Source organism: Cheilinus undulatus, linkage group 3, assembly GCF_018320785.1.
Source record: "Cheilinus undulatus linkage group 3, ASM1832078v1, whole genome shotgun sequence".
Classification (NCBI taxonomy): domain Eukaryota; kingdom Metazoa; phylum Chordata; class Actinopteri; order Labriformes; family Labridae; genus Cheilinus; species Cheilinus undulatus.
In genome coordinates this window covers 36,538,271-36,565,538 of record NC_054867.1, presented here as the reverse complement: position 1 = coordinate 36,565,538, position 27,268 = coordinate 36,538,271, and the positions used below count along the sequence as shown (strand labels likewise).

Sequence of the window (27,268 nt, the reverse complement as noted above, 5' to 3'; positions counted from 1 at the left end):
CACTGTCAATGAGCAAGGGCTGTGACCCATGCCCACACTGAAGCAGAGGGGGCAAGAAAATGTCATTTTGGAGTGATGTAGGCAATGGACGACACATCAGAAGTTCAGCAATGGGATAACATCTGATCCTGCCAGGCAGCATGAGAGTGCTTGCCAAAATTTGGTGACAATCAATGGCAGTGCTGTGGAGATGTTTGACATGAAACAAGCGTTGCACACCTCATGTGGTGGCCGTCTGGGCGCGTCAAGCCGCAGTTATCCATTGTGTGATGCATTGGTTGTTCAGTGGTAGAATTCTCGCCTGCCACGCGGGAGGCCCGGGTTCGATTCCCGGCCAATGCAAGGACAGTTTTGACTTGGCCCTGCAGCAGGACAAAGTGGGCACTTGTGACACTGAGGATCAATTGTTGTCAGCTGAGCCCCAGATATGGGCAAAGTTGTGAAGTGCGTCACAGGACAGGACATGCGTCGTTAAACAACTCCATGCACGTCCTTGGCCAGGCACTTGTTTTAATCACAAGACGATGCTCTCTGTTTAATGGAAAGCGCCAGAGGCTGGCTTCCAAGCAACCAGGCTAGTGGCCAGTTGTGGCAAAACCTCAACATTTGAGGCCACAGTGAGGCATTTCCATTTCTTTTCTGGGCAACAATGTCCAAGTCCTTCGTATCTAGGCAACATTGAACTGCAGTTAGTGTCAATGAGCAAGGGCTGTGACCCATGCCCACACTGAAGCAGAGGGGGCAAGAAAATGCCATTTTGGAGTGATGTAGACACTGGACGACACATCAGAAGTTCAGCAATGGGATAACACCTGATCCTGCCAGGCAGCATGAGAGTGCTTGCCAAAATTTGGTGACAATCAATGGCAGTGCTGTGGAGACGTTTGACATGAAACAAGCGTTGCACACCTCATGTGGTGGTCGACTGGGCGCGTCACGCCAGTTGTCCATTGTGTGATGCATTGGTTGTTCAGTGGTAGAATTCTCGCCTGCCACGGGAGGCCCGGGTTCGATTCGGCCAATGCAAGAGACAGTTTTGACTTGGCCCTTCAGCAGGACAAAGTGGGCACTTGTGACACTGAGGATCAATTGTTGTCACCTGAGCCCCAGATATGGGCAAAGTTGTGAAGCGTCACAGGACAGGGCATGCGTCGTTAAACAACTCCATGCAAGTCCTTGGCCAGGCACTTGTTTTAATGGCACAAGAAGAATGCTCTCTGTTTAATGGAAAGCGCCAGAGGCTGGCTTCCAAGCAACCAGGCTAGTGGCCAGTTGTGGCAAAACCTCAACATTTGAGGCCACAGTGAGGTCTTTCCATTTCTTTTCTTGGCAACAATGTCCAATTCCGTTATGTCAAGAGGCAACGGTCAACTGCACTGTCAATGAGCAAGGGCTGTGACCCATGCCCACACTGAAGCAGAGGGGCAAGAAAAGCCATTTTGGAGTGATGTAGGCACTGGACGACACATCAGAAGTTCAGCAATGGGATAACATCTGATCCTGCCAGGCAGCATGAGAGTGCTTGCCAAAATTTGGTGACAATCAATGGCAGTGCTGTGGAGATGTTTGACAAGAAACAAGCGTTGCACACCTCATGTGGTGGCCGTCTGGGCACGTCAGGCCGCAGTTATCCATTGTGTGATGCATTGGTTGTTCAGTGGTAGAATTCTCCCCTGCCACGCGGGAGGCCCGGGTTCGATTCCCGCCCAATGCAAGGACGGTTTTGACTTGGCCCTGCAGCAGGACAAAGTGGGCAGTTGTGACACTGAGGATCAATTGTTGTCAGCTGAGCCCCAGATATGGGCAAAGTTGTGAAGTGCGTCACAGGACAGGGCATGCGTCGTTAAACAACTCCATGCACGTCCTTGGCCAGGCACTTGTTTTAATCACAAGACGATGCTCTCTGTTTAATGGAAAGCGCCAGAGGCTGGCTTCCAAGCAACCAGGCTAGTGGCCAGTTGTGGCAAAACCTCAACATTTGAGGCCACAGTGAGGTCTTTCCATTTCTTTTCTTGGCAACAATGTCCAATTCCTTCGTATCTAGGCAACAGTGAACTGCAGTTAGTGTCAATGAGCAAGGGCTGTGACCCATGCCCACACTGAAGCAGAGGGGGCAAAGAAAAGCCATTTTGGAGTGATGTAGACACTGGATGACACATCAGAAGTTCAGCAATGGGATAACACCTGATCCTGCCAGGCAGCATGAGAGTGCTTGCCAAAATTTGGTGACAATCAATGGCAGTGCTGTGGAGACGTTTGACATGAAACAAGCGTTGCACACCTCATGTGGGGTCGAATGGGCGCGTCAGGCCGCGGTCATCCATTCTGTGATGCATTGGTTGTTCAGTGGTAGAATTCTCGCCTGCCACGCGGGAGGCCCGGGTTCGATTCCCGGCCAATGCAGAGACAGTTTTGACTTGGCCCTTCAGCAGGACAAAGTGGGCACTTGTGACATTGAGGATCAATTGTTGTCACCTGAGCCCCAGATACGGGCAAAGTTTTGAAGCGCGTCACAGGACAGGGCATGCGTCGTTAAACAACTCCATGCAAGTCCTTGGCCAGGCACTTTGATTGGTGGCACAAGAAGAAGCTCTCTGCTTAATGGAAAGCGCCAGAGGCTGGCTTCCAAGCAACCAGGCTAGTGGCCAGTTGTGGCACAACCTCAACATTTGAGGCCACAGTGAGGTCTTTCCATTTCTTTTCTTGGCAACAATGTCCAATTCCTTTATGTCAAGAGGCAACAGTCAACTGCACTGTCAATGAGCAAGGGCTGTGACCCATGCCCACACTGAAGCAGAGGGGGCAAGAAAATGCCATTTTGGAGTGATGTAGACACTGGACGACACATCAGAAGTTCAGCAATGGGATAACACCTGATCCTGCCAGGCAGCATGAGAGTGCTTGCCAAAATTTGGTGACAATCAATGGCAGTGCTGTGGAGACGTTTGACATGAAACAAGCGTTGCACACCTCATGTGGTGGCCGTCTGGGTGCATCAGGCGCAGTTATCCATTGTGTGATGCATTGGTTGTTCAGTGGTAGAACTCTTGCCTGCCACGGGAGGCCCGGGCTCGATTCCCAGCCAATGCAAGGACAGTTTTGACTTGGCCCTGCAGGAGGGCAAAGTTGACACTTGTGACACTGAGGATCAATTGTTGTCAGCTGAGCCCCAGATACGGGCAAAGTTGTGAAGTGTGTCACAGGACAGGGCATGCGTCGTTAAACAACTCCATGCACGTCCTTGGCCAGGCACTTGTTTTAATCACAAGACAATACTCTCTGTTTAATGGAAAGCGCCAGAGGCTGGCTTCCAAGCAACCAGGCTAGTGGCCAGTTGTGGCACAACCTCAACATTTGAGGCCACAGTGAGGTCTTTCCATTTCTTTTCTTGGCAACAATGTCCAATTCCTTCGTATCTAGGCAACAGTGAACTGCAGTTAGTGTCAATGAGCAAGGGCTGTGACCCATGCCCACACTGAAGCAGAGGGGGCAAGAAAATGCCATTTTGGAGTGATGTAGGCACTGGACGACACATCAGAAGTTCAGCAATGGGATAACACCTGATCCTGCCAGGCAGCATGAGAGTGCTTGCCAAAATTTGGTGACAATCAATGGCAGTGCTGTGGAGACGTTTGACATGAAACAAGCGTTGCACACCTCATGTGGTGGCCGTCTGGGTACGCCACGCCGGATTGTCCATTGTGTGATGCATTGGTTGTTCAGTGGTAGAATTCTCGCCTGCCACGTGGGAGGCCGGGTTCGATTCTCGGCCAATGCAAAGACTCTTGACTTGGCCCTGCAGCAGGAGAAAGTGGGCACTTGTGACACTGAGGATCAATTGTTGTCAACAGAGCCCCGGATATGGGCAAAGTTGTGAAGTGCGTCACAGGACAGGGCATGCGTCGTTAAACAACTCCATGCACGTCCTTGGCCAGGCACTTGTTTTAATCACAAGACGATGCTCTCTGTTTAATGGAAAGCGCCAGAGGCTGGCTTCCAAGCAACCATGCTAGTGGCCAGTTGTGGCAAAACCTCAACATTTGAGGCCACAGTGAGGTATTTCCATTTCTTTTCTTGGCAACAATGTCCAATTCCTTCGTATCTAGGCAACAGTGAACTGCAGTTAGTGTCAATGAGCAAGGGCTGTGACCCACGCCCACACTGAAGCAGAGGGGGCAAAGAAAAGCCATTTTGGAGTGATGTAGACACTGGATGACACATCAGAAGTTCAGCAATGGGATAACACCTGATCCTGCCAGGCAGCATGAGAGTGCTTGCCAAAATTTGGTGACAATCAATGGCAGTGCTGTGGAGACGTTTGACATGAAACAAGCGTTGCACACCTCATGTGGGGTCGACTGGGCGCGTCACGCCCCCGTTGTCCATTGTGTGATGCATTGGTTGTTCAGTGGTAGAATTCTCGCCTGCCACGCGGGAGGCCCGGGTTCGATTCCCGGCCAATGCAAGGACAGTTTTGACTTGGCCCTTCAGCAGGACAAAGTGGGCACTTGTGACATTGAGGATCAATTGTTGTCACCTGAGCCCCAGATACGGGCAAAGTTTTGAAGCTCGTCACAGGACAGGGCATGCGTCGTTAAACAACTCCATGCAAGTCCTTGGCCAGGCACTTTGATTGGTGGCACAAGAAGAAGCTCTCTGCTTAATGGAAAGCGCCAGAGGCTGGCTTCCAAGCAACCAGGCTAGTGGCCAGTTGTGGCACAACCTCAACATTTGAGGCCACAGTGAGGTCTTTCCATTTCTTTTCTTGGCAACAATGTCCAATTCCTTTATGTCAAGAGGCAACAGTCAACTGCACTGTCAATGAGCAAGGGCTGTGACCCATGCCCACACTGAAGCAGAGGGGGCAAGAAAATGCCATTTTGGAGTGATGTAGACACTGGATGACACATCAGAAGTTCAGCAATGGGATAACACCTGATCCTGCCAGGCAGCATGAGAGTGCTTGCCAAAATTTGGTGACAATCAATGGCAGTGCTGTGGAGACGTTTGACATGAAACAAGCGTTGCACACCTCATGTGGTGGCCGTCTGGGTGCATCAGGCCGCAGTCATCCATTGTGTGATGCATTGGTTGTTCAGTGGTAGAACTCTTGCCTGCCACGCGGGAGGCCCGGGTTCGATTCCCTGCCAATGCAAGGACAGTTTTGACTTGGCCCTGCAGGAGGGCAAAGTTGACACTTGTGACACTGAGGATCAATTGTTGTCAGCTGAGCCCCAGATACGGGCAAAGTTGTGAAGTGCGTCACAGGACAGCGCATAAGTCGTTAAACAACTCCATGCTAGTCCTTGGCCAGGCACTTGTTTTAATCACAAGACAATGCTCTCTGTTTAATGGAAAGCGCCAGAGGCTGGCTTCCAAGCAACCAGGCTAGTGGCCAGTTGTGGCACAACCTCAACATTTGAGGCCACAGTGAGGTCTTTCCATTTCTTTTCTTGGCAACAATGTCCAATTCCTTTATGTCAAGAGGCAACAGTCAACTGCACTGTCAATGAGCAAGGGCTGTGACCCATGCCCACACTGAAGCAGAGGGGGCAAGAAAATGTCATTTTGGAGTGATGTAGGCAATGGACGACACATCAGAAGTTCAGCAATGGGATAACATCTGATCCTGCCAGGCAGCATGAGAGTGCTTGCCAAAATTTGGTGACAATCAATGGCAGTGCTGTGGAGATGTTTGACATGAAACAAGCGTTGCACACCTCATGTGGTGGCCGTCTGGGCGCGTCAGGCCGCAGTTATCCATTGTGTGATGCATTGGTTGTTCAGTGGTAGAATTCTCGCCTGCCACGCGGAGGCCCGGGTTCGAGTCCCGGCCAATGCAAGGACAGTTTTGACTTGGCCCTGCAGCAGGACAAAGTGGGCACTTGTGACACTGAGGATCAATTGTTGTCAGCTGAGCCCCAGATATGGGCAAAGTTGTGAAGTGCGTCACAGGACAGGACATGCGTCGTTAAACAACTCCATGCACGTCCTTGGCCAGGCACTTGTTTTAATCACAAGACGATGCTCTCTGTTTAATGGAAAGCGCCAGAGGCTGGCTTCCAAGCAACCAGGCTAGTGGCCAGTTGTGGCAAAACCTCAACATTTGAGGCCACAGTGAGGCATTTCCATTTCTTTTCTGGGCAACAATGTCCAATTCCTTCGTATCTAGGCAACATTGAACTGCAGTTAGTGTCAATGAGCAAGGGCTGTGACCCATGCCCACACTGAAGCAGAGGGGGCAAAGAAAAGCCATTTTGGAGTGATGTAGACACTGGATGACACATCAGAAGTTCAGCAATGGGATAACACCTGATCCTGCCAGGCAGCATGAGAGTGCTTGCCAAAATTTGGTGACAATCAATGGCAGTGCTGTGGAGACGTTTGACATGAAACAAGCGTTGCACACCTCATGTGGGGTCGACTGGGCACGTCACGCCCCAGTTGTCCATTGTGTGATGCATTGGTTGTTCAGTGGTAGAATTCTCGCCTGCCACGCGGGAGGCCCGGGTTCGATTCCCGGCCAATGCAAAGACAGTTTTGACTTGGCCCTTCAGCAGGACAAAGTGGGCACTTGTGACATTGAGGATCAATTGTTGTCACCTGAGCCCCAGATACGGGCAAAGTTTTGAAGCGCGTCACAGGACAGGGCATGCGTCGTTAAACAACTCCATGCAAGTCCTTGGCCAGGCACTTTGATTGGTGGCACAAGAAGAAGCTCTCTGCTTAATAGAAAGCGCCAGAGGCTGGCTTCCAAGCAACCAGGCTAGTGGCCAGTTGTGGCACAACCTCAACATTTGAGGCCACAGTGAGGTCTTTCCATTTCTTTTCTTGGCAACAATATCCAATTCCTTTATGTCAAGAGGCAACGGTCAACTGCACTGTCAATGAGCAAGGGCTGTGACCCATGCCCACACTGAAGCAGAGGGGCAAGAAAAGCCATTTTGGAGTGATGTAGACACTGGATGACACATCAGAAGTTCAGCAATGGGATAACATCTGATCCTGCCAGGCAGCATGAGAGTGCTTGCCAAAATTTGGTGACAATCAATGGCAGTGCTATGGAGATGTTTGACATGAAACAAGCGTTGCACACCTCATGTGGTGGCCGTCTGGGCGCGTCAGGCCGCAGTTATCCATTGTGTGATGCATTGGTTGTTCAGTGGTAGAATTCTCGCCTGCCACGCGGGAGGCCCGGGTTCGATTCCGGCCAATGCAAGGACAATTTTGACTTGGCCCTGCAGCAGGACAAAGTGGGCACTTGTGACACTGAGGATCAATTGTTGTCAGCTGAGCCCCAGATATGGGCAAAGTTGTGAAGTGCGTCACAGGACAGGGCATGCGTCGTTAAACAACTCCATGCACGTCCTTGGCCAGGCACTTGTTTTAATCACAAGACGATGCTCTGTTTAATGGAAAGCGCCAGAGGCTGGCTTCCAAGCAACCAGGCTAGTGGCCAGTTGTGGCAAAACCTCAACATTTGAGGCCACAGTGAGGTCTTTCCATTTCTTTTCTTGGCAACAATGTCCAATTCCTTCGTATCTAGGCAACAGTGAACTGCAGTTAGTGTCAATGAGCAAGGGCTGTGACCCATGCCCACACTGAAGCAGAGGGGCAAGAAAATGCCATTTTGGAGTGATGTAGACACTGGATGACACATCAGAAGTTCAGCAATGGGATAACACCTGATCCTGCCAGGCAGCATGAGAGTGCTTGCCAAAATTTGGTGACAATCAATGGCAGTGCTGTGGAGACGTTTGACATGAAACAAGCGTTGCACACCTCATGTGGTGGCCGTCTGGGTACATAAGGCCGCGGATGTCCATTGTGTGATGCATTGGTTGTTCAGTGGTAGAATTCTCGCCTGCCACGCGGGAGGCCCGGGTTCGATTCCCGGCCAATGCAGAGACAGTTTTGACTTGGCCCTTCAGCAGGAGAAAGTGGGCACTTGTGACACTGAGGATCAATTGTTTTCAGCTGAGCCCCAGATATGGGCAAAGTTGTGAAGTGTGTCACAGGACAGGGCATGCGTCGTTAAACAACTCCATGCAAGTCCTTGGCCAGGCACATTGTTTGGTGGCACAAGAAGAAGCTCTCTGCTTAATGGAAAGCGCCAGAGGCTGGCTTCCAAGCAACCAGGCTAGTGGCCAGTTGTGGCACAACCTCAACATTTGAGGCCACAGTGAGGTCTTTCCATTTCTTTTCTTGGCAACAATGTCCAATTCCTTTATGTCAAGAGGCAACGGTCAACTGCACTGTCAATGAGCAAGGGCTGTGACCCATGCCCACACTGAAGCAGAGGGGGCAAGAAAATGCCATTTTGGAGTGATGTAGACACTGGACGACACATCAGAAGTTCAGCAATGGGATAACACCTGATCCTGCCAGGCAGCATGAGAGTGCTTGCCGAAATTTGGTGACAATCAATGGCAGTGCTGTGGAGACGTTTGACATGAAACAAGCGTTGCACACCTCATGTGGTGGCCGCCTGGGCGCATCAGGCGCAGGTCATCCATTGTGTGATGCATTGGTTGTTCAGTGGTAGAACTCTTGCCTGCCACGCGGGAGGCCCGGGTTCGATTCCCGGCCAATGCAAGGACAGTTTTGACTTGGCCCTTCAGCAGGACAAAGTGGGCACTTGTGACAATGAGGATCAACTGTTTTCAGCTGAGCCCCAGATACGGGCAAAGTTGTGAAGCGCGTCACAGGACAGGGCATGCAAGTCGTTAAACAACTCCATGCAAGTCCTTGGCCAGGCACTTGTTTTAATCACAAGACAATGCTCTCTGTTTAATGGAAAGCGCCAGAGGCTGGCTTCCAAGCAACCAGGCTAGTGGCCAGTTGTGGCAAAACCTCAACATTTGAGGCCACAGTGAGGTCTTTCCATTTCTTTTCTTGGCAACAATGTCCAATTCCTTTATGTCAAGAGGCAACAGTCAACTGCACTGTCAATGAGCAAGGGCTGTGACCCATGCCCACACTGAAGCAGAGGGGGCAAGAAAAGCCATTTTGGAGTGATGTAGACACTGGATGACACATCAGAAGTTCAGCAATGGGATAACACCTGATCCTGCCAGGCAGCATGAGAGTGCTTGCCAAAATTTGGTGACAATCAATGGCAGTGCTGTGGAGATGTTTGACATGAAACAAGCGTTGCACACCTCATGTGGTGGCCGTCTGGGTGCATCAGGCCGCAGTTATCCATTGTGTGATGCATTGGTTGTTCAGTGGTAGAATTCTTGCCTGCCACGCAGGAGGCCCGGGGTCGATTCCTGCCAATGCAAGGACAGTTTTGACTTGGCCCTGCAGCAGGACAAAGTGGGCACTTGTGACACTGAGGATCAATTGTTGTCAGCTGAGCCCCAGATATGGGCAAAGTTGTGAAGTGCGTCACAGGACAGGACATGCGTCGTTAAACAACTCCATGCACGTCCTTGGCCAGGCACTTGTTTTAATCACAAGACGATGCTCTCTGTTTAATGGAAAGCGCCAGAGGCTGGCTTCCAAGCAACCAGGCTAGTGGCCAGTTGTGGCAAAACCTCAACATTTGAGGCCACAGTGAGGTCATTTCCATTTCTTTTCTTGGCAACAATGTCCAATTCCTTTATGTCTAGGCAACAGTCAACTGCACTGTCAATGAGCAAGGGCTGTGACCCATGCCCACACTGAAGCAGAGGGGGCAAGAAAATGCCATTTTGGAGTGATGTAGACACTGGACGACACATCAGAAGTTCAGCAATGGGATAACACCTGATCCTGCCAGGCAGCATGAGAGTGCTTGCCAAAATTTGGTGACAATCAATGGCAGTGCTGTGGAGACGTTTGACATGAAACAAGCGTTGCACACCTCATGTGGTGGCCGTCTGGGTGCGTCAGGCCGCGGTCATCCATTGTGTGATGCATTGGTTGTTCAGTGGTAGAATTCTTGCCTGCCACGCGGGAGGCCCGGGTTCGATTCCCGGCCAATGCAAGGACAGTTTTGACTTGGCCCTGCAGCAGGACAAAGTGGGCACTTGTGACACTGAGGATCAATTGTTGTCAGCTGAGCCCCAGATATGGGCAAAGTTGTGAAGTGCGTCACAGGACAGGGCATGCGTCGTTAAACAACTCCATGCACGTCCTTGGCCAGGCACTTGTTTTAATCACAAGACGATGCTCTCTGTTTAATGGAAAGCGCCAGAGGCTGGCTTCCAAGCAACCAGGCTAGTGGCCAGTTGTGGCACAACCTCAACATTTGAGGCCACAGTGAGGTCTTTCCATTTCTTTTCTTGGCAACAATGTCCAATTCCTTTATGTCAAGAGGCAACAGTCAACTGCACTGTCAATGAGCAAGGGCTGTGACCCATGCCCACACTGAAGCAGAGGGGGCAAGAAAAGCCATTTTGGAGTGATGTAGACACTGGATGACACATCAGAAGTTCAGCAATGGGATAACACCTGATCCTGCCAGGCAGCATGAGAGTGCTTGCCAAAATTTGGTGACAATCAATGGCAGTGCTGTGGAGATGTTTGACATGAAACAAGCGTTGCACACCTCATGTGGTGGCCGCCTGGGCGCGTCAGCCCCAGTGATCCATTGTGTGATGCATTGGTTGTTCAGTGGTAGAATTCTGCCTGCCACGCGAGGCCCGGGTTCGATTCGGCCAATGCAAGGACAGTTTTGACTTGGCCCTGCAGCAGGACAAAGTGGGCACTTGTGACACTGAGGATCAATTGTTGTCAGCTGAGCCCCAGATATGGGCAAAGTTGTGAAGTGCGTCACAGGACAGGGCATGCGTCGTTAAACAACTCCATGCAAGTCCTTGGCCAGGCACTTTTTAATCACAAGACGATGCTCTCTGTTTAATGGAAAGCGCCAGAGGCTGGCTTCCAAGCAACCAGGCTAGTGGCCAGTTGTGGCAAAACCTCAACATTTGAGGCCACAGTGAGGTCTTTCCATTTCTTTTCTTGGCAACAATGTCCAATTCCTTTATGTCAAGAGGCAACAGTGAACTGCAGTTAGGGTCAATGAGCAAGGGCTGTGACCCATGCCCACACTGAAGCAGAGGGGGCAAAGAAAAGCCATTTTGGAGTGATGTAGACACTGGATGACACATCAGAAGTTCAGCAATGGGATAACACCTGATCCTGCCAGGCAGCATGAGAGTGCTTGCCAAAATTTGGTGACAATCAATGGCAGTGCTGTGGAGATGTTTGACAAGATACAAGCGTTGCACACCTCATGTGGTGGCCGTCTGGGCGCGTCAGGCCGCAGTTATCCATTGTGTGATGCATTGGTTGTTCAGTGGTAGAATTCTCGCCTGCCACGCGGGAGGCCCGGGTTCGATTCCCGGCCAATGCAAGGACAGTTTTGACTTGGCCCTGCAGCAGGACAAAGTGGGCACTTGTGACACTGAGGATCAACTGTTTTCAGCTGAGCCCCAGATACGGGCAATGTTGTGAAGCACGTCACAGGACAGGGCATGCGTCGTTAAACAACTCCATGCAAGTCCTTGGCCAGGCACTTTGATTGGTGGCACAAGAAAAAGCTCTCTGCTTAATGGAAAGCGCTAGAGGCTGGCTTCCAAGCAACCAGGCTAGTGGCCAGTTGTGGTACAACCTCAACATTTGAGGCCACAGTGAGGTCTTTCCATTTCTTTTCTTGGCAACAATGTCCAATTCCTTTATGTCAAGAGGCAACAGTCAACTGCACTGTCAATGAGCAAGGGCTGTGACCCATGCCCACACTGAAGCAGAGGGGGCAAAGAAAAGCCATTTTGGAGTGATGTAGACACTGGATGACACATCAGAAGTTCAGCAATGGGATAACACCTGATCCTGCCAGGCAGCATGAGAGTGCTTGCCAAAATTTGGTGACAATCAATGGCAGTGCTGTGGAGACGTTTGACATGAAACAAGCGTTGCACACCTCATGTGGTGGCCGTCTGGGTGCATCAGGCCGCGGTCATCCATTGTGTGATGCATTGGTTGTTCAGTGGTAGAACTCTTGCCTGCCACGCGGGAGGCCCGGGTTCGATTCCCTGCCAATGCAAGGACAGTTTTGACTTGGCCCTGCAGGAGGGCAAAGTTGACACTTGTGACACTGAGGATCAATTGTTGTCAGCTGAGCCCCAGATACGGGCAAAGTTGTGAAGTGTGTCACAGGACAGGGCATGCGTCGTTAAACAACTCCATGCACGTCCTTGGCCAGGCACTTGTTTTAATCACAAGACAATACTCTCTGTTTAATGGAAAGCGCCAGAGGCTGGCTTCCAAGCAACCAGGCTAGTGGCCAGTTGTGGCACAACCTCAACATTTGAGGCCACAGTGAGGTCTTTCCATTTCTTTTCTTGGCAACAATGTCCAATTCCTTTATGTCAAGAGGCAACAGTCAACTGCACTGTCAATGAGCAAGGGCTGTGACCCATGCCCACACTGAAGCAGAGGGGGCAAGAAAATGTCATTTTGGAGTGATGTAGGCACTGGACGACACATCAGAAGTTCAGCAATGGGATAACACCTGATCCTGCCAGGCAGCATGAGAGTGCTTGCCAAAATTTGGTGACAATCAATGGCAGTGCTGTGGAGATGTTTGACATGAAACAAGCGTTGCACACCTCATGTGGTGGCCGTCTGGGTGCATCAGGCCGCAGTTATCCATTGTGTGATGCATTGGTTGTTCAGTGGTAGAATTCTTGCCTGCCACGCAGGAGGCCCGGGTTCGATTCCCGGCCAATGCAAGGACAGTTTTGACTTGGCCCTGCAGCAGGACAAAGTGGGCACTTGTGACACTGAGGATCAATTGTTGTCAGCTGAGCCCCAGATATGGGCAAAGTTGTGAAGTGCGTCACAGGACAGGGCATGCGTCGTTAAACAACTCCATGCACGTCCTTGGCCAGGCACTTGTTTTAATCACAAGACGATGCTCTCTGTTTAATGGAAAGCGCCAGAGGCTGGCTTCCAAGCAACCAGGCTAGTGGCCAGTTGTGGCAAAACCTCAACATTTGAGGCCACAGTGAGGTCTTTCCATTTCTTTTCTTGGCAACAATGTCCAATTTCTTCCTATCTAGGCAACAGTGAACTGCAGTTAGTGTCAATGAGCAAGGGCTGTGTCCCATGCCCACACTGAAGCAGAGGGGCAAGAAAATGCCATTTTGGAGTGATGTAGACACACGATTACACATCAGAAGTTCAGAAATGGGATAACATCAGATCCTGCCACGCATCATGAGAGAGCTTGCCAAAATTTGGTGACAAACAATGGCAGTGATCAGGAGATGTTTGACATGAAACAAGCGTTGCACACCTCATGTGGTGGCCGTCTGGGCGTCAGGCCGCAGTGATCCATTGTGTGATGCATTGGTTGTTCAGTGGTAGAATTCTCGCCTGCCACGCGGGAGGCCCGGGTTCGATTCCCGGCCAATGCAAGGACAGTTTTGACATGGCCCTGCAGCAGGACAAAGTGGGCACTTGTGACATTGAGGATCAATTGTTGTCAGCTGAGCCCCAGATACGGGCAAAGTTGTGAAGTGCGTCACAGGACAGGGCATGCATCGTTAAACAACTCCATGCACGTCCTTGGCCAGGCACTTGTTTTAATCACAAGACGATGCTCTCTGTTTAATGGAAAGCGCCAGAGGCTGGCTTCCAAGCAACCATGCTAGTGGCCAGTTGTGGCAAAACCTCAACATTTGAGGCCACAGTGAGGTATTTCCATTTCTTTTCTTGGCAACAATGTCCAATTCCTTCGTATCTAGGCAACAGTGAACTGCAGTTAGTGTCAATGAGCAAGGGCTGTGACCCACGCCCACACTGAAGCAGAGGGGGCAAAGAAAAGCCATTTTGGAGTGATGTAGACACTGGATGACACATCAGAAGTTCAGCAATGGGATAACACCTGATCCTGCCAGGCAGCATGAGAGTGCTTGCCAAAATTTGGTGACAATCAATGGCAGTGCTGTGGAGACGTTTGACCTGAAACAAGCGTTGCACACCTCATGTGGTGGCCGCTGGGCGTCACGCCGCAGTTGTCCATTGTGTGATGCATTGGTTGTTCAGTGGTAGAATTCTTGCCTGCCACGCGGGAGGCCCGGGTTCGATTCCCCAATGCAGGACAGTTTTGACTTGGCCCTTCAGCAGGACAAAGTGGGCACTTGTGACACTGAGGATCAATTGTTGTCAGCTGAGCCCCAGATACGGGCAAAGTTGTGAAGTGCGTCACAGGACAGGGCATGTCGTTAAACAACTCCATGCAAGTCCTTGGCCAGGCACTTGTTTTAATCACAAGACAATGCTCTCTGTTTAATGGAAAGCGCCAGAGGCTGGCTTCCAAGCAACCAGGCTAGTGGCCAGTTGTGGCACAACCTCAACATTTGAGGCCACAGTGAGGTCTTTCCATTTCTTTTCTTGGCAACAATGTCCAATTCCTTTATGTCAAGAGGCAACAGTCAACTGCACTGTCAATGAGCAAGGGCTGTGACCCATGCCCACACTGAAGCAGAGGGGGCAAGAAAATGTCATTTTGGAGTGATGTAGGCACTGGACGACACATCAGAAGTTCAGCAATGGGATAACATCTGATCCTGCCAGGCAGCATGAGAGTGCTTGCCAAAATTTGGTGACAATCAATGGCAGTGCTGTGGAGATGTTTGACATGAAACAAGCGTTGCACACCTCATGTGGTGGCCGTCTGGGCGCGTCAGGCCGCAGTTATCCATTGTGTGATGCATTGGTTGTTCAGTGGTAGAATTCTCGCCTGCCACGCGGGAGGCCCGGGTTCGATTCCCGGCCAATGCAAGGACAGTTTTGACTTGGCCCTGCAGCAGGACAAAGTGGGCACTTGTGACACTGAGGATCAATTGTTGTCAGCTGAGCCCCAGATATGGGCAAAGTTGTGAAGTGCGTCACAGGACAGGACATGCGTCGTTAAACAACTCCATGCACGTCCTTGGCCAGGCACTTGTTTTAATCACAAGACGATGCTCTCTGTTTAATGGAAAGCGCCAGAGGCTGGCTTCCAAGCAACCAGGCTAGTGGCCAGTTGTGGCAAAACCTCAACATTTGAGGCCACAGTGAGGCATTTCCATTTCTTTTCTGGGCAACAATGTCCAATTCCTTCGTATCTAGGCAACATTGAACTGCAGTTAGTGTCAATGAGCAAGGGCTGTGACCCATGCCCACACTGAAGCAGAGGGGGCAAGAAAATGCCATTTTGGAGTGATGTAGACACTGGACGACACATCAGAAGTTCAGCAATGGGATAACACCTGATCCTGCCAGGCAGCATGAGAGTGCTTGCCAAAATTTGGTGACAATCAATGGCAGTGCTGTGGAGACGTTTGACATGAAACAAGCGTTGCACACCTCATGTGGTGGCCGTCTGGGTGCGTCAGGCCGCGGTCATCCATTGTGTGATGCATTGGTTGTTCAGTGGTAGAACTCTTGCCTGCCATGCGGGAGGCCTGGGTTCGATTCCCTGCCAATGCAAGGACAGTTTTGACTTGGCCCTGCAGGAGGGCAAAGTTGACACTTGTGACACTGAGGATCAATTGTTGTCAGCTGAGCCCCAGATACGGGCAAAGTTGTGAAGTGTGTCACAGGACAGGGCATGCGTCGTTAAACAACTCCATGCACGTCCTTGGCCAGGCACTTGTTTTAATCACAAGACAATACTCTCTGTTTAATGGAAAGCGCCAGAGGCTGGCTTCCAAGCAACCAGGCTAGTGGCCAGTTGTGGCACAACCTCAACATTTGAGGCCACAGTGAGGTCTTTCCATTTCTTTTCTTGGCAACAATGTCCAATTCCTTTATGTCAAGAGGCAACAGTCAACTGCACTGTCAATGAGCAAGGGCTGTGACCCATGCCCACACTGAAGCAGAGGGGGCAAGAAAATGTCATTTTGGAGTGATGTAGGCACTGGACGACACATCAGAAGTTCAGCAATGGGATAACACCTGATCCTGCCAGGCAGCATGAGAGTGCTTGCCAAAATTTGGTGACAATCAATGGCAGTGCTGTGGAGATGTTTGACATGAAACAAGCGTTGCACACCTCATGTGGTGGCCGTCTGGGCGCGTCAGGCCGCAGTGATCCATTGTGTGATGCATTGGTTGTTCAGTGGTAGAATTCTAGCCTGCCACGCGGGAGACCCGGGTTCGATTCCCGGCCAAAGCAAGGACAGTTTTGACTTGGCCCTGCAGCAGGACAAAGTGGGCACTTGTGAAACTGAGGATCAATTGTTGTCAGCTGAGCCCCAGATATGGGCAAAGTTGTGAAGTGCGTCACAGGACAGGGCATGCGTCGTTAAACAACTCCATGCACGTCCTTGGCCAGGCACCTTTTTTAATCACAAGACGATGCTCTCTGTTTAATGGAAAGCGCCAGAGGCTGGCTTCCAAGCAACCAGGCTAGTGGCCAGTTGTGGCAAAACCTCAACATTTGAGGCCACAGTGAGGTATTTCCATTTCTTTTCTGGGCAACAATGTCCAATTCCTTCGTATCTAGGCAACAGTGAACTGCAGTTAGTGTCAATGAGCAAGGGCTGTGACCCATGCCCACACTGAAGCAGAGGGGGCAAAGAAAAGCCATTTTGGAGTGATGTAGACACTGGATGACACATCAGAAGTTCAGCAATGGGATAACACCTGATCCTGCCAGGCAGCATGAGAGTGCTTGCCAAAATTTGGTGACAATCAATGGCAGTGCTGTGGAGACGTTTGACATGAAACAAGCGTTGCACACCTCATGTGGGGTCGAGTGGGCCCGTCACGCCCCCGTTGTCCATCGTGTGATGCATTGGTTGTTCAGTGGTAGAATTCTTGCCTGCCACGCGGGAGGCCCGGGTTCGATTCCCGGCCAATGCAGAGACAGTTTTGACTTGGCCCTTCAGCAGGACAAAGTGGGCACTTGTGACATTGAGGATCAATTGTTGTCACCTGAGCCCCAGATACGGGCAATGTTGTGAAGCGCGTCACAGGACAGGGCATGCGTCGTTAAACAACTCCATGCAAGTCCTTGGCCAGGCACTTTGATTGGTGGCACAAGGAAAAGCTCTCTGCTTAATGGAAAGCGCTAGAGGCTGGCTTCCAAGCAACCAGGCTAGTGGCCAGTTGTGGTACAACCTCAACATTTGAGGCCACAGTGAGGTCTTTCCATTTCTTTTCTTGGCAACAATGTCCAATTCCTTTATGTCAAGAGGCAACAGTCAACTGCACAGTCAATGAGCAAGGGCTGTGACCCATGCCCACACTGAAGCAGAGGGGGCAAGAAAATGCCATTTTGGAGTGATGTAGACACTGGACGACACATCAGAAGTTCAGCAATGGGATAACACCTGATCCTGCCAGGCAGCATGAGAGTGCTTGCCAAAATTTGGTGACAATCAATGGCAGTGCTGTGGAGACGTTTGACATGAAACAAGCGTTGCACACCTCATGTGGTGGCCGTCTGGGTGCATCAGGCCGCGGTCATCCATTGTGTGATGCATTGGTTGTTCAGTGGTAGAACTCTTGCCTGCCACGCGGGAGGCCCGGGTTCGATTCCCGGCCAATGCAAGGACAGTTTTGACTTGGCCCTGCAGCAGGACAAAGTGGGCACTTGTGACATTGAGGATCAATTGTTGTCAGCTGAGCCCCAGATACGGGCAAAGTTGTGAAGTGCGTCACAGGACAGGGCATGCATCGTTAAACAACTCCATGCACGTCCTTGGCCAGGCACTTGTTTTAATCACAAGACGATGCTCTCTGTTTAATGGAAAGCGCCAGAGGCTGGCTTCCAAGCAACCAGGCTAGTGGCCAGTTGTGGCACAACCTCAACATTTGAGGCCACAGTGAGGTCTTTCCATTTCTTTTCTTGGCAACAATGTCCAATTCCTTTATGTCAAGAGGCAACAGTCAACTGCACTGTCAATGAGCAAGGGCTGTGACCCATGCCCACACTGAAGCAGAGGGGGCAAGAAAATGTCATTTTGGAGTGATGTAGGCACTGGACGACACATCAGAAGTTCAGCAATGGGATAACACCTGATCCTGCCAGGCAGCATGAGAGTGCTTGCCAAAATTTGGTGACAATCAATGGCAGTGCTGTGGAGATGTTTGACAAGATACAAGCGTTGCACACCTCATGTGGTGGCCGTCTGGGCGCGTCAGGCCGCAGTTATCCATTGTGTGATGCATTGGTTGTTCAGTGGTAGAATTCTCGCCTGCCACGCGGGAGGCCCGGGTTCGATTCCCGGCCAATGCAAGGACAGTTTTGACTTGGCCCTGCAGCAGGACAAAGTGGGCACTTGTGACACTGAGGATCAATTGTTGTCACCTGAGCCCCAGATATGGGCAAAGTTGTGAAGTGTGTCACAGGACAGGACATGCGTCGTTAAACAACTCCATGCACGTCCTTGGCCAGGCACTTGTTTTAATCACAAGACGATGCTCTCTGTTTAATGGAAAGCGCCAGAGGCTGGCTTCCAAGCAACCAGGCTAGTGGCCAGTTGTGGCAAAACCTCAACATTTGAGGCCACAGTGAGGTCTTTCCATTTCTTTTCTTGGCAACAATGTCCAATTCCTTCGTATCTAGGCAACAGTGAACTGCAGTTAGTGTCAATGAGCAAGGGCTGTGACCCATGCCCACACTGAAGCAGAGGGGGCAAAGAAAAGCCATTTTGGAGTGATGTAGACACTGGACGACACATCAGAAGTTCAGCAATGGGATAACACCTGATCCTGCCAGGCAGCATGAGAGTGCTTGCCAAAATTTGGTGACAATCAATGGCAGTGCTGTGGAGACGTTTGACATGAAACAAGCATTGCACACCTCATGTGGGGTCGAGTGGGCGCGTCACGCCCCAGTTGTCTATTGTGTGATGCATTGGTTGTTCAGTGGTAGAATTCTCACCTGCCACGCGGGAGGCCCGGGTTTGATTCCCGGCCAATGCAGAGACAGTTTTGACTTGGCCCTTCAGCAGGACAAAGTGGGCACTTGTGACATTGAGGATCAATTGTTGTCACCTGAGCCCCAGATATGGGCAAAGTTTTGAAGCGCGTCACAGGACAGGGCATGCGTCATTAAACAACTCCATGCAAGTCCTTGGCCAGGCACTTTGATTGGTGGCACAAGAAGAAGCTCTCTGCTTAATGGAAAGCGCCAGAGGCTGGCTTCCAAGCAACCAGGCTAGTGGCCAGTTGTGGCACAACCTCAACATTTGAGGCCACAGTGAGGTCTTTCCATTTCTTTTCTTGGCAACAATGTCCAATTCCTTTATGTCAAGAGGCAACGGTCAACTGCACTGTCAATGAGCAAGGGCTGTGACCCATGCCCACACTGAAGCAGAGGGGGCAAGAAAATGCCATTTTGGAGTGATGTAGACACTGGATGACACATCAGAAGTTCAGCAATGGGATAACACCTGATCCTGCCAGGCAGCATGAGAGTGCTTGCCAAAATTTGGTGACAATCAATGGCAGTGCTGTGGAGATGTTTGACAAGATACAAGCGTTGCACACCTCATGTGGTGGCCGTCTGGGCGCGTCAGGCGCGGTCATCCATTGTGTGATGCATTGGTTGTTCAGTGGTAGAATTCTCGCCTGCCACGCGGGAGGCCCGGGTTCGATTCCCGCCAATGCAAGGACAGTTTTGACTTGGCCCTGCAGGAGGGACAAAGTGGGCACTTGTGACACTGAGGATCAATTGTTGTCAGCTGAGCCCCAGATACGGGCAAAGTTGTGAAGTGCGTCACAGGACAGCGCATAAGTCGTTAAACAACTCCATGCTAGTCCTTGGCCAGGCACTTGTTTTAATCACAGGACAATGCTCTCTGTTTAATGGAAAGCGCCAGAGGCTGGCTTCCAAGCAACCAGGCTAGTGGCCAGTTGTGGCAAAACCTCAACATTTGAGGCCACAGTGAGGTCTTTCCATTTCTTTTCTTGGCAACAATGTCCAATTCCTTTATGTCAAGAGGCAACAGTCAACTGCACTGTCAATGAGCAAGGGCTGTGACCCATGCCCACACTGAAGCAGAGGGGGCAAGAAAATGTCATTTTGGAGTGATGTAGGCACTGGACGACACATCAGAAGTTCAGCAATGGGATAACATCTGATCCTGCCAGGCAGCATGAGAGTGCTTGCCAAAATTTGGTGACAATCAATGGCAGTGCTGTGGAGATGTTTGACAAGAAACAAGCGTTGCACACCTCATGTGGTGGCCGTCTGGGCCGTCAGTTATCCATTGTGTGATGCATTGGTTGTTCAGTGGTAGAATTCTCGCCTGCCACGCTGAGGCCCGGGTTCGATTCCCGCCAATGCAAGGACAGTTTTGACTTGGCCCTGCAGCAGGACAAAGTGGGCACTTGTGACAGTGAGGATCAATTGTTGTCACCTGAGCCCCAGATACGGGCAAAGTTGTGAAGTGCGTCACAGGACAGGGCATGCGTCGTTAAACAACTCCATGCAAGTCCTTGGCCAGGCACTTTGATTGGTGGCACAAGAAGAAGCTCTCTGCTTAATGGAAAGCGCCAGAGGCTGGCTTCCAAGCAACCAGGCTTATGTCCAGTTGTGGCAAAACCTCAACATTTGAGGCCACAGTGAGGTCTTTCCATTTCTTTTCTTGGCAACAATGTCCAATTCCTTTATGTCAAGAGGCAACAGTCAACTGCACTGTCCATGAGCAAGGGCTGTGACCCATGCCCACACTGAAGCAGAGGGGGCAAGAAAAGCCATTTTGGAGTGATGTAGACACTGGATGACACATCAGAAGTTCAGCAATGGGATAACACCTGATCCTGCCAGGCAGCATGAGAGTGCTTGCCAAAATTTGGTGACAATCAATGGCAGTGCTGTGGAGATGTTTGACATGAAACAAGCGTTGCACACCTCATGTGGTGGCCATCTGGGCGCGTCAGGCCGCAGTTATCCATTGTGTGATGCATTGGTTGTTCAGTGGTAGAATTCTTGCCTGCCACGCGGGAGGCCCGGGTTCGATTCCCGGCCAATGCAAGGACAGTTTTGACTTGGCCCTGCAGCAGGACAAAGTGGGCACTTGTGACATTGAGGATCAATTGTTGTCAGCTGAGCCCCAGATACGGGCAAAGTTGTGAAGTGCGTCACAGGACAGGGCATGCATCGTTAAACAACTCCATGCACGTCCTTGGCCAGGCACTTGTTTTAATCACAAGACGATGCTCTCTGTTTAATGGAAAGCGCCAGAGGCTGGCTTCCAAGCAACCAGGCTAGTGGCCAGTTGTGGCACAACCTCAACATTTGAGGCCACAGTGAGGTCTTTCCATTTCTTTTCTTGGCAACAATGTCCAATTCCTTTATGTCAAGAGGCAACAGTCAACTGCACTGTCCATGAGCAAGGGCTGTGACCCATGCCCACACTGAAGCAGAGGGGGCAAGAAAAGCCATTTTGGAGTGATGTAGACACTGGATGACACATCAGAAGTTCAGCAATGGGATAACACCTGATCCTGCCAGGCAGCATGAGAGTGCTTGCCAAAATTTGGTGACAATCAATGGCAGTGCTGTGGAGATGTTTGACATGAAACAAGCGTTGCACACCTCATGTGGTGGCCATCTGGGCGCGTCAGGCCGCAGTTATCCATTGTGTGATGCATTGGTTGTTCAGTGGTAGAATTCTTGCCTGCCAGCTGGAGGCCCGGGTTCGATTCCCGGCCAATGCAAGGACGGTTTTGACTTGGCCCTGCAGCAGGACAAAGTGGGCAGTTGTGACACTGAGGATCAATTGTTGTCAGCTGAGCCCCAGATATGGGCAAAGTTGTGAAGTGCGTCACAGGACAGGGCATGCGTCGTTAAACAACTCCATGCACGTCCTTGGCCAGGCACTTGTTTTAATCACGATGCTCTCTGTTTAATGGAAAGCGCCAGAGGCTGGCTTCCAAGCAACCAGGCTAGTGGCCAGTTGTGGCAAACCTCAACATTTGAGGCCACAGTGAGGTCTTTCCATTTCTTTTCTTGGCAACAATGTCCAATTCCTTTATGTCAAGAGGCAACAGTCAACTGCAGTTAGTGTCAATGAGCAAGGGCTGTGACCCATGCCCACACTGAAGCAGAGGGGGCAAGAAAAGCCATTTTGGAGTGATGTAGACACTGGATGACACATCAGAAGTTCAGCAATGGGATAACACCTGATCCTGCCAGGCAGCATGAGAGTGCTTGCCAAAAGTTGGTGACAATCAATGGCAGTGCTGTGGAGATGTTTGACATGAAACAAGCGTTGCACACCTCATGTGGTGGCCGTCTGGGTGCGTCAGGCCATTGTGTGATGCATTGGTTGTTCAGTGGTAGAATTCTTGCCTGCCACGCAGGAGGCCCGGGTTCGATTCCCGGCCAATGCAAGGACAGTTTTGACTTGGCCCTGCAGCAGGACAAAGTGGGCACTTGTGACACTGAGGATCAATTGTTGTCACCTGAGCCCCAGATATGGGCAAAGTTGTGAAGCGTCACAGGACAGGGCATGCGTCGTTAAACAACTCCATGCACGTCCTTGGCCAGGCACTTTGATTAATCACAAGACGATGCTCTCTGTTTAATGGAAAGCGCCAGAGGCTGGCTTCCAAGCAACCAGGCTAGTGGCCAGTTGTGGCAAAACCTCAACAGTTGAGGCCACAGTGAGGTCTTTCCATTTCTTTTCTTGGCAACAATGTCCAATTCCTTATGTATCTAGGCAACAGTGAACTGCAGTTAGTGTCAATGAGCAAGGGCTGTGACCCATGCCCACACTGAAGCAGAGGGGGCAAGAACAGCCATTTTGGAGTGATGTAGACACTGGATGACACATCAGAAGTTCAGCAATGGGATAACATCTGATCCTGCCAGGCAGCATGAGAGTGCTTGCCAAAAGTTGGTGACAATCAATGGCAGTGCTGTGGAGACGTTTGACATGAAACAAGCATTGCACACCTCATGTGGGGTCGAGTGGGCGCGTCACGCCCCAGTTGTCTATTGTGTGATGCATTGGTTGTTCAGTGGTAGAATTCTCACCTGCCACGCGGGAGGCCAGGGTTCGATTCGGCCAATGCAGAGGCAGTTTTGACTTGGCCCTGCAGCAGGACAAAGTGGGCACTTGTGACATTGAGGATCAATTGTTGTCACCTGAGCCCCAGATACGGGCAAAGTTTTGAAGCGCGTCACAGGACAGGGCATGCGTCGTTAAACAACTCCATGCAAGTCCTTGGCCAGGCACTTTGATTGGTGGCACAAGAAGAAGCTCTCTGCTTAATGGAAAGCGCCAGAGGCTGGCTTCCAAGCAACCAGGCTAGTGGCCAGTTGTGGCACAACCTCAACATTTGAGGCCACAGTGAGGTCTTTCCATTTCTTTTCTTGGCAACAATGTCCAATTCCTTTATGTCAAGAGGCAACGGTCAACTGCACTGTCAATGAGCAAGGGCTGTGACCCATGCCCACACTGAAGCAGAGGGGGCAAGAAAAGCCATTTTGGAGTGATGTAGACACTGGACGACACATCAGAAGTTCAGCAATGGGATAACACCTGATCCTGCCAGGCAGCATGAGAGTGCTTGCCAAAATTTGGTGACAATCAATGGCAGTGCTATGGAGATGTTTGACATGAAACAAGCGTTGCACACCTCATGTGGTGGCCGTCTGGGCGCGTCAGGCCGCAGTTATCCATTGTGTGATGCATTGGTTGTTCAGTGGTAGAATTCTTGCCTGCCACGTGGGAGGCCCGGGTTCGATTCCCGGCCAATGCAAGGACAGTTTTGACTTGGCCCTGCAGGAGGGCAAAGTTGACACTTGTGACACTGAGGATCAATTGTTGTCAGCTGAGCCCCAGATACGGGCAAAGTTGTGAAGTGCGTCACAGGACAGGGCATGCGTCGTTAAACAACTCCATGCACGTCCTTGGCCAGGCACTTGTTTTAATCACAAGACGATGCTCTCTGTTTCATGGAAAGCGCCAGAGGCTGGCTTCCAAGCAACCAGGCTTATGTCCAGTTGTGGCAAAACCTCAACATTTGAGGCCACAGTGAGGTCTTTCCATTTCTTTTCTTGGCAACAATGTCCAATTTCTTCCTATCTAGGCAACAGTGAACTGCAGTTAGTGTCAATGAGCAAGGGCTGTGTCCCATGCCCACACTGAAGCAGAGGGGCAAGAAAATGCCATTTTGGAGTGATGTAGACACTGGACGACACATCAGAAGTTCAGCAATGGGATAACACCTGATCCTGCCAGGCAGCATGAGAGTGCTTGCCGAAATTTGGTGACAATCAATGGCAGTGCTGTGGAGACGTTTGACATGAAACAAGCGTTGCACACCTCATGTGGGGGCCGTCTGGGCGCGTCAGGCCGCAGTTATCCATTGTGTGATGCATTGGTTGTTCAGTGGTAGAATTCTCACCTGCCACGCGGGAGGCCCGGGTTCGATTCCCGGCCAATGCAAGGACAGTTTTGACTTGGCCCTTCAGCAGGACAAAGTGGGCACTTGTGACAATGAGGATCAACTGTTTTCAGCTGAGCCCCAGATACGGGCAAAGTTGTGAAGCGCGTCACAGGGCAGGGTATGCGTCGTTAAACAACTCCATGCAAGTCCTTGGCCAGGCACTTTGTTTGGTGGCACAAGAAGAAGCTCTCTGCTTAATGGAAAGCGCCAGAGGCTGGCTTCCAAGCAACCAGGCTAGTGGCCAGTTGTGGCAAAACCTCAACATTTGAGGCCACAGTGAGGTCTTTCCATTTCTTTTCTTGGCAACAATGTCCAATTCCTTTATGTCAAGAGGCAACAGTCAACTGCACTGTCAATGAGCAAGGGCTGTGACCCATGCCCACACTGAAGCAGAGGGGGCAAGAAAAGCCATTTTGGAGTGATGTAGACACTGGATGACACATCAGAAGTTCAGCAATGGGATAACACCTGATCCTGCCAGGCAGCATGAGAGTGCTTGCCAAAATTTGGTGACAATCAATGGCAGTGCTGTGGAGATGTTTGACATGAAACAAGCGTTGCACACCTCATGTGGTGGCCGTCTGGGCGCGTCAGGCCGCAGTTATCCATTTTGTGATGCATTGGTTGTTCAGTGGTAGAATTCTTGCCTGCCACGCGGGAGGCCCGGGTTCGATTCCCGGCCAATGCAGAGACAGTTTTGACTTGGCCCTTCAGCAGGACAAAGTGGGCACTTGTGACACTGAGGATCAATTGTTGTCAGCTGAGCCCCAGATATGGGCAAAGTTGTGAAGTGTGTCACAGGACAGGACATGCGTCGTTAAACAACTCCATGCACGTCCTTGGCCAGGCACTTGTTTTAATCACAGGACGATGCTCTCTGTTTAATGGAAAGCGCCAGAGGCTGGCTTCCAAGCAACCAGGCTAGTGGCCAGTTGTGGCACAACCTCAACATTTGAGGCCACAGTGAGGTCTTTCCATTTCTTTTCTTGGCAACAATGTCCAATTCCTTCATATCTAGGCAACAGTGAACTGCAGTTAGTGTCAATGAGCAAGGGCTGTGACCCATGCCCACACTGAAGCAGAGGGGGCAAAGAAAAGCCATTTTGGAGTGATGTAGACACTGGATGACACATCAGAAGTTCAGCAATGGGATAACACCTGATCCTGCCAGGCAGCATGAGAGTGCTTGCCAAATTTGGTGACAATCAATGGCAGTGCTGTGGAGACGTTTGACATGAAACAAGCGTTGCACACCTCATGTGGGGTCGACTGGGCGCGTCACGCCCCAGTTGTCCATTGTGTGATGCATTGGTTGTTCAGTGGTAGAATTCTTGCCTGCCACGCGGGAGGCCCGGGTTCGATTCCCGGCCAATGCAAGGACAGTTTTGACTTGGCCCTTCAGCAGGACAAAGTGGGCACTTGTGACATTGAGGATCAATTGTTGTCACCTGAGCCCCAGATACGGGCAAAGTTTTGAAGCGCGTCACAGGACAGGGCATGCGTCGTTAAACAACTCCATGCAAGTCCTTGGCCAGGCACTTTGATTGGTGGCACAAGAAGAAGCTCTCTGCTTAATGGAAAGCGCCAGAGGCTGGCTTCCAAGCAACCAGGCTAGTGGCCAGTTGTGGCACAACCTCAACATTTGAGGCCACAGTGAGGTCTTTCCATTTCTTTTCTTGGCAACAATGTCCAATTCCTTTATGTCAAGAGGCAACGGTCAACTGCACTGTCAATGAGCAAGGGCTGTGACCCATGCCCACACTGAAGCAGAGGGGGCAAGAAAATGCCATTTTGGAGTGATGTAGACACTGGACGACACATCAGAAGTTCAGCAATGGGATAACACCTGATCCTGCCAGGCAGCATGAGAGTGCTTGCCAAAATTTGGTGACAATCAATGGCAGTGCTGTGGAGATGTTTGACATGAAACAAGCGTTGCACACCTCATGGGTTGGCCGTCTGGGTGCGTCAGGCCGCAGTCATCCATTGTGTGATGCATTGGTTGTTCAGTGGTAGAATTCTTGCCTGCCACGCGGGAGGCCCGGGTTCGATTCCCTGCCGATGCAAGGACAGTTTTGACTTGGCCCTGCAGCAGGACAAAGTTGACACTTGTGACATTGAGGATCAATTGTTGTCAGCTGAGCCCCAGATACGGGCAAAGTTGTGAAGTGCGTCACAGGACAGGGCATGCGTCGTTAAACAACTCCATGCACGTCCTTGGCCAGGCACTTGTTTTAATCACAAGACGATGCTCTCTGTTTAATGGAAAGCGCCAGAGGCTGGCTTCCAAGCAACCAGGCTAGTGGCCAGTTGTGGCAAAACCTCAACATTTGAGGCCACAGTGAGGTATTTCCATTTCTTTTCTTGGCAACAATGTCCAATTCCTTTATGTCTAGGCAACAGTGAACTGCAGTTAGTGTCAATGAGCAAGGGCTGTGACCCATGCCCACACTGAAGCAGAGGGGCAAGAAAATGCCATTTTGGAGTGATGTAGACACTGGACGACACATCAGAAGTTCAGCAATGGGATAACACCTGATCCTGCCAGGCAGCATGAGAGTGCTTGCCAAAATTTGGTGACAATCAATGGCAGTGCTGTGGAGACGTTTGACATGAAACAAGCGTTGCACACCTCATGTGGGGGCCGTCTGGGCGCCACAGGCCGCAGTTATCCATTGTGTGATGCATTGGTTGTTCAGTGGTAGAATTCTGCCTGCCACGCGGGAGGCCCGGGTTCGATTCCCGGCCAATGCAGAGACAGTTTTGACTTGGCCCTTCAGCAGGAGAAAGTGGGCACTTGTGACACTGAGGATCAATTGTTTTCAGCTGAGCCCCAGATATGGGCAAAGTTGTGAAGTGTGTCACAGGACAGGGCATG

The 27,268-nt window shown here is 50.9% G+C and overlaps 23 non-coding genes across 23 annotated transcripts; all 23 read left to right on the top strand.

The window, feature by feature from the left end:
- Window positions 1–271: 271 nt before the first annotated feature.
- Window positions 272–342, top strand: trnag-gcc. Its single transcript has one exon. It is a non-coding gene; the product is annotated as a tRNA-Gly (tRNA).
- A 1,990-nt stretch (window positions 343–2,332) lies between these two features.
- Window positions 2,333–2,403, top strand: trnag-gcc. The gene has a single exon. It is a non-coding gene; the product is annotated as a tRNA-Gly (tRNA).
- A 1,991-nt stretch (window positions 2,404–4,394) lies between these two features.
- Window positions 4,395–4,465, top strand: trnag-gcc. Its single transcript has one exon. It is a non-coding gene; the product is annotated as a tRNA-Gly (tRNA).
- A 1,307-nt stretch (window positions 4,466–5,772) lies between these two features.
- Window positions 5,773–5,842, top strand: trnag-gcc. Its single transcript has one exon. It is a non-coding gene; the product is annotated as a tRNA-Gly (tRNA).
- Window positions 5,843–6,460: 618 nt separating this feature from the next.
- On the top strand, window positions 6,461–6,531 carry trnag-gcc. The gene has a single exon. It is a non-coding gene; the product is annotated as a tRNA-Gly (tRNA).
- A 1,303-nt stretch (window positions 6,532–7,834) lies between these two features.
- On the top strand, window positions 7,835–7,905 carry trnag-gcc. Its single transcript has one exon. It is a non-coding gene; the product is annotated as a tRNA-Gly (tRNA).
- A 619-nt stretch (window positions 7,906–8,524) lies between these two features.
- trnag-gcc lies at window positions 8,525–8,595 on the top strand. The gene has a single exon. It is a non-coding gene; the product is annotated as a tRNA-Gly (tRNA).
- Window positions 8,596–9,899: 1,304 nt separating this feature from the next.
- On the top strand, window positions 9,900–9,970 carry trnag-gcc. The gene has a single exon. It is a non-coding gene; the product is annotated as a tRNA-Gly (tRNA).
- Window positions 9,971–11,270: 1,300 nt separating this feature from the next.
- On the top strand, window positions 11,271–11,341 carry trnag-gcc. The gene has a single exon. It is a non-coding gene; the product is annotated as a tRNA-Gly (tRNA).
- A 619-nt stretch (window positions 11,342–11,960) lies between these two features.
- trnag-gcc lies at window positions 11,961–12,031 on the top strand. Its single transcript has one exon. It is a non-coding gene; the product is annotated as a tRNA-Gly (tRNA).
- A 617-nt stretch (window positions 12,032–12,648) lies between these two features.
- Window positions 12,649–12,719, top strand: trnag-gcc. Its single transcript has one exon. It is a non-coding gene; the product is annotated as a tRNA-Gly (tRNA).
- Window positions 12,720–13,335: 616 nt separating this feature from the next.
- On the top strand, window positions 13,336–13,406 carry trnag-gcc. Its single transcript has one exon. It is a non-coding gene; the product is annotated as a tRNA-Gly (tRNA).
- Window positions 13,407–14,704: 1,298 nt separating this feature from the next.
- On the top strand, window positions 14,705–14,775 carry trnag-gcc. The gene has a single exon. It is a non-coding gene; the product is annotated as a tRNA-Gly (tRNA).
- A 619-nt stretch (window positions 14,776–15,394) lies between these two features.
- trnag-gcc lies at window positions 15,395–15,465 on the top strand. Its single transcript has one exon. It is a non-coding gene; the product is annotated as a tRNA-Gly (tRNA).
- A 1,306-nt stretch (window positions 15,466–16,771) lies between these two features.
- Window positions 16,772–16,842, top strand: trnag-gcc. The gene has a single exon. It is a non-coding gene; the product is annotated as a tRNA-Gly (tRNA).
- A 619-nt stretch (window positions 16,843–17,461) lies between these two features.
- On the top strand, window positions 17,462–17,532 carry trnag-gcc. The gene has a single exon. It is a non-coding gene; the product is annotated as a tRNA-Gly (tRNA).
- A 617-nt stretch (window positions 17,533–18,149) lies between these two features.
- trnag-gcc lies at window positions 18,150–18,220 on the top strand. The gene has a single exon. It is a non-coding gene; the product is annotated as a tRNA-Gly (tRNA).
- Window positions 18,221–20,894: 2,674 nt separating this feature from the next.
- Window positions 20,895–20,965, top strand: trnag-gcc. Its single transcript has one exon. It is a non-coding gene; the product is annotated as a tRNA-Gly (tRNA).
- Window positions 20,966–22,255: 1,290 nt separating this feature from the next.
- On the top strand, window positions 22,256–22,326 carry trnag-gcc. The gene has a single exon. It is a non-coding gene; the product is annotated as a tRNA-Gly (tRNA).
- A 1,303-nt stretch (window positions 22,327–23,629) lies between these two features.
- trnag-gcc lies at window positions 23,630–23,700 on the top strand. Its single transcript has one exon. It is a non-coding gene; the product is annotated as a tRNA-Gly (tRNA).
- A 618-nt stretch (window positions 23,701–24,318) lies between these two features.
- trnag-gcc lies at window positions 24,319–24,389 on the top strand. Its single transcript has one exon. It is a non-coding gene; the product is annotated as a tRNA-Gly (tRNA).
- A 618-nt stretch (window positions 24,390–25,007) lies between these two features.
- Window positions 25,008–25,078, top strand: trnag-gcc. The gene has a single exon. It is a non-coding gene; the product is annotated as a tRNA-Gly (tRNA).
- A 617-nt stretch (window positions 25,079–25,695) lies between these two features.
- On the top strand, window positions 25,696–25,766 carry trnag-gcc. Its single transcript has one exon. It is a non-coding gene; the product is annotated as a tRNA-Gly (tRNA).
- Window positions 25,767–27,268: the final 1,502 nt, after the last annotated feature.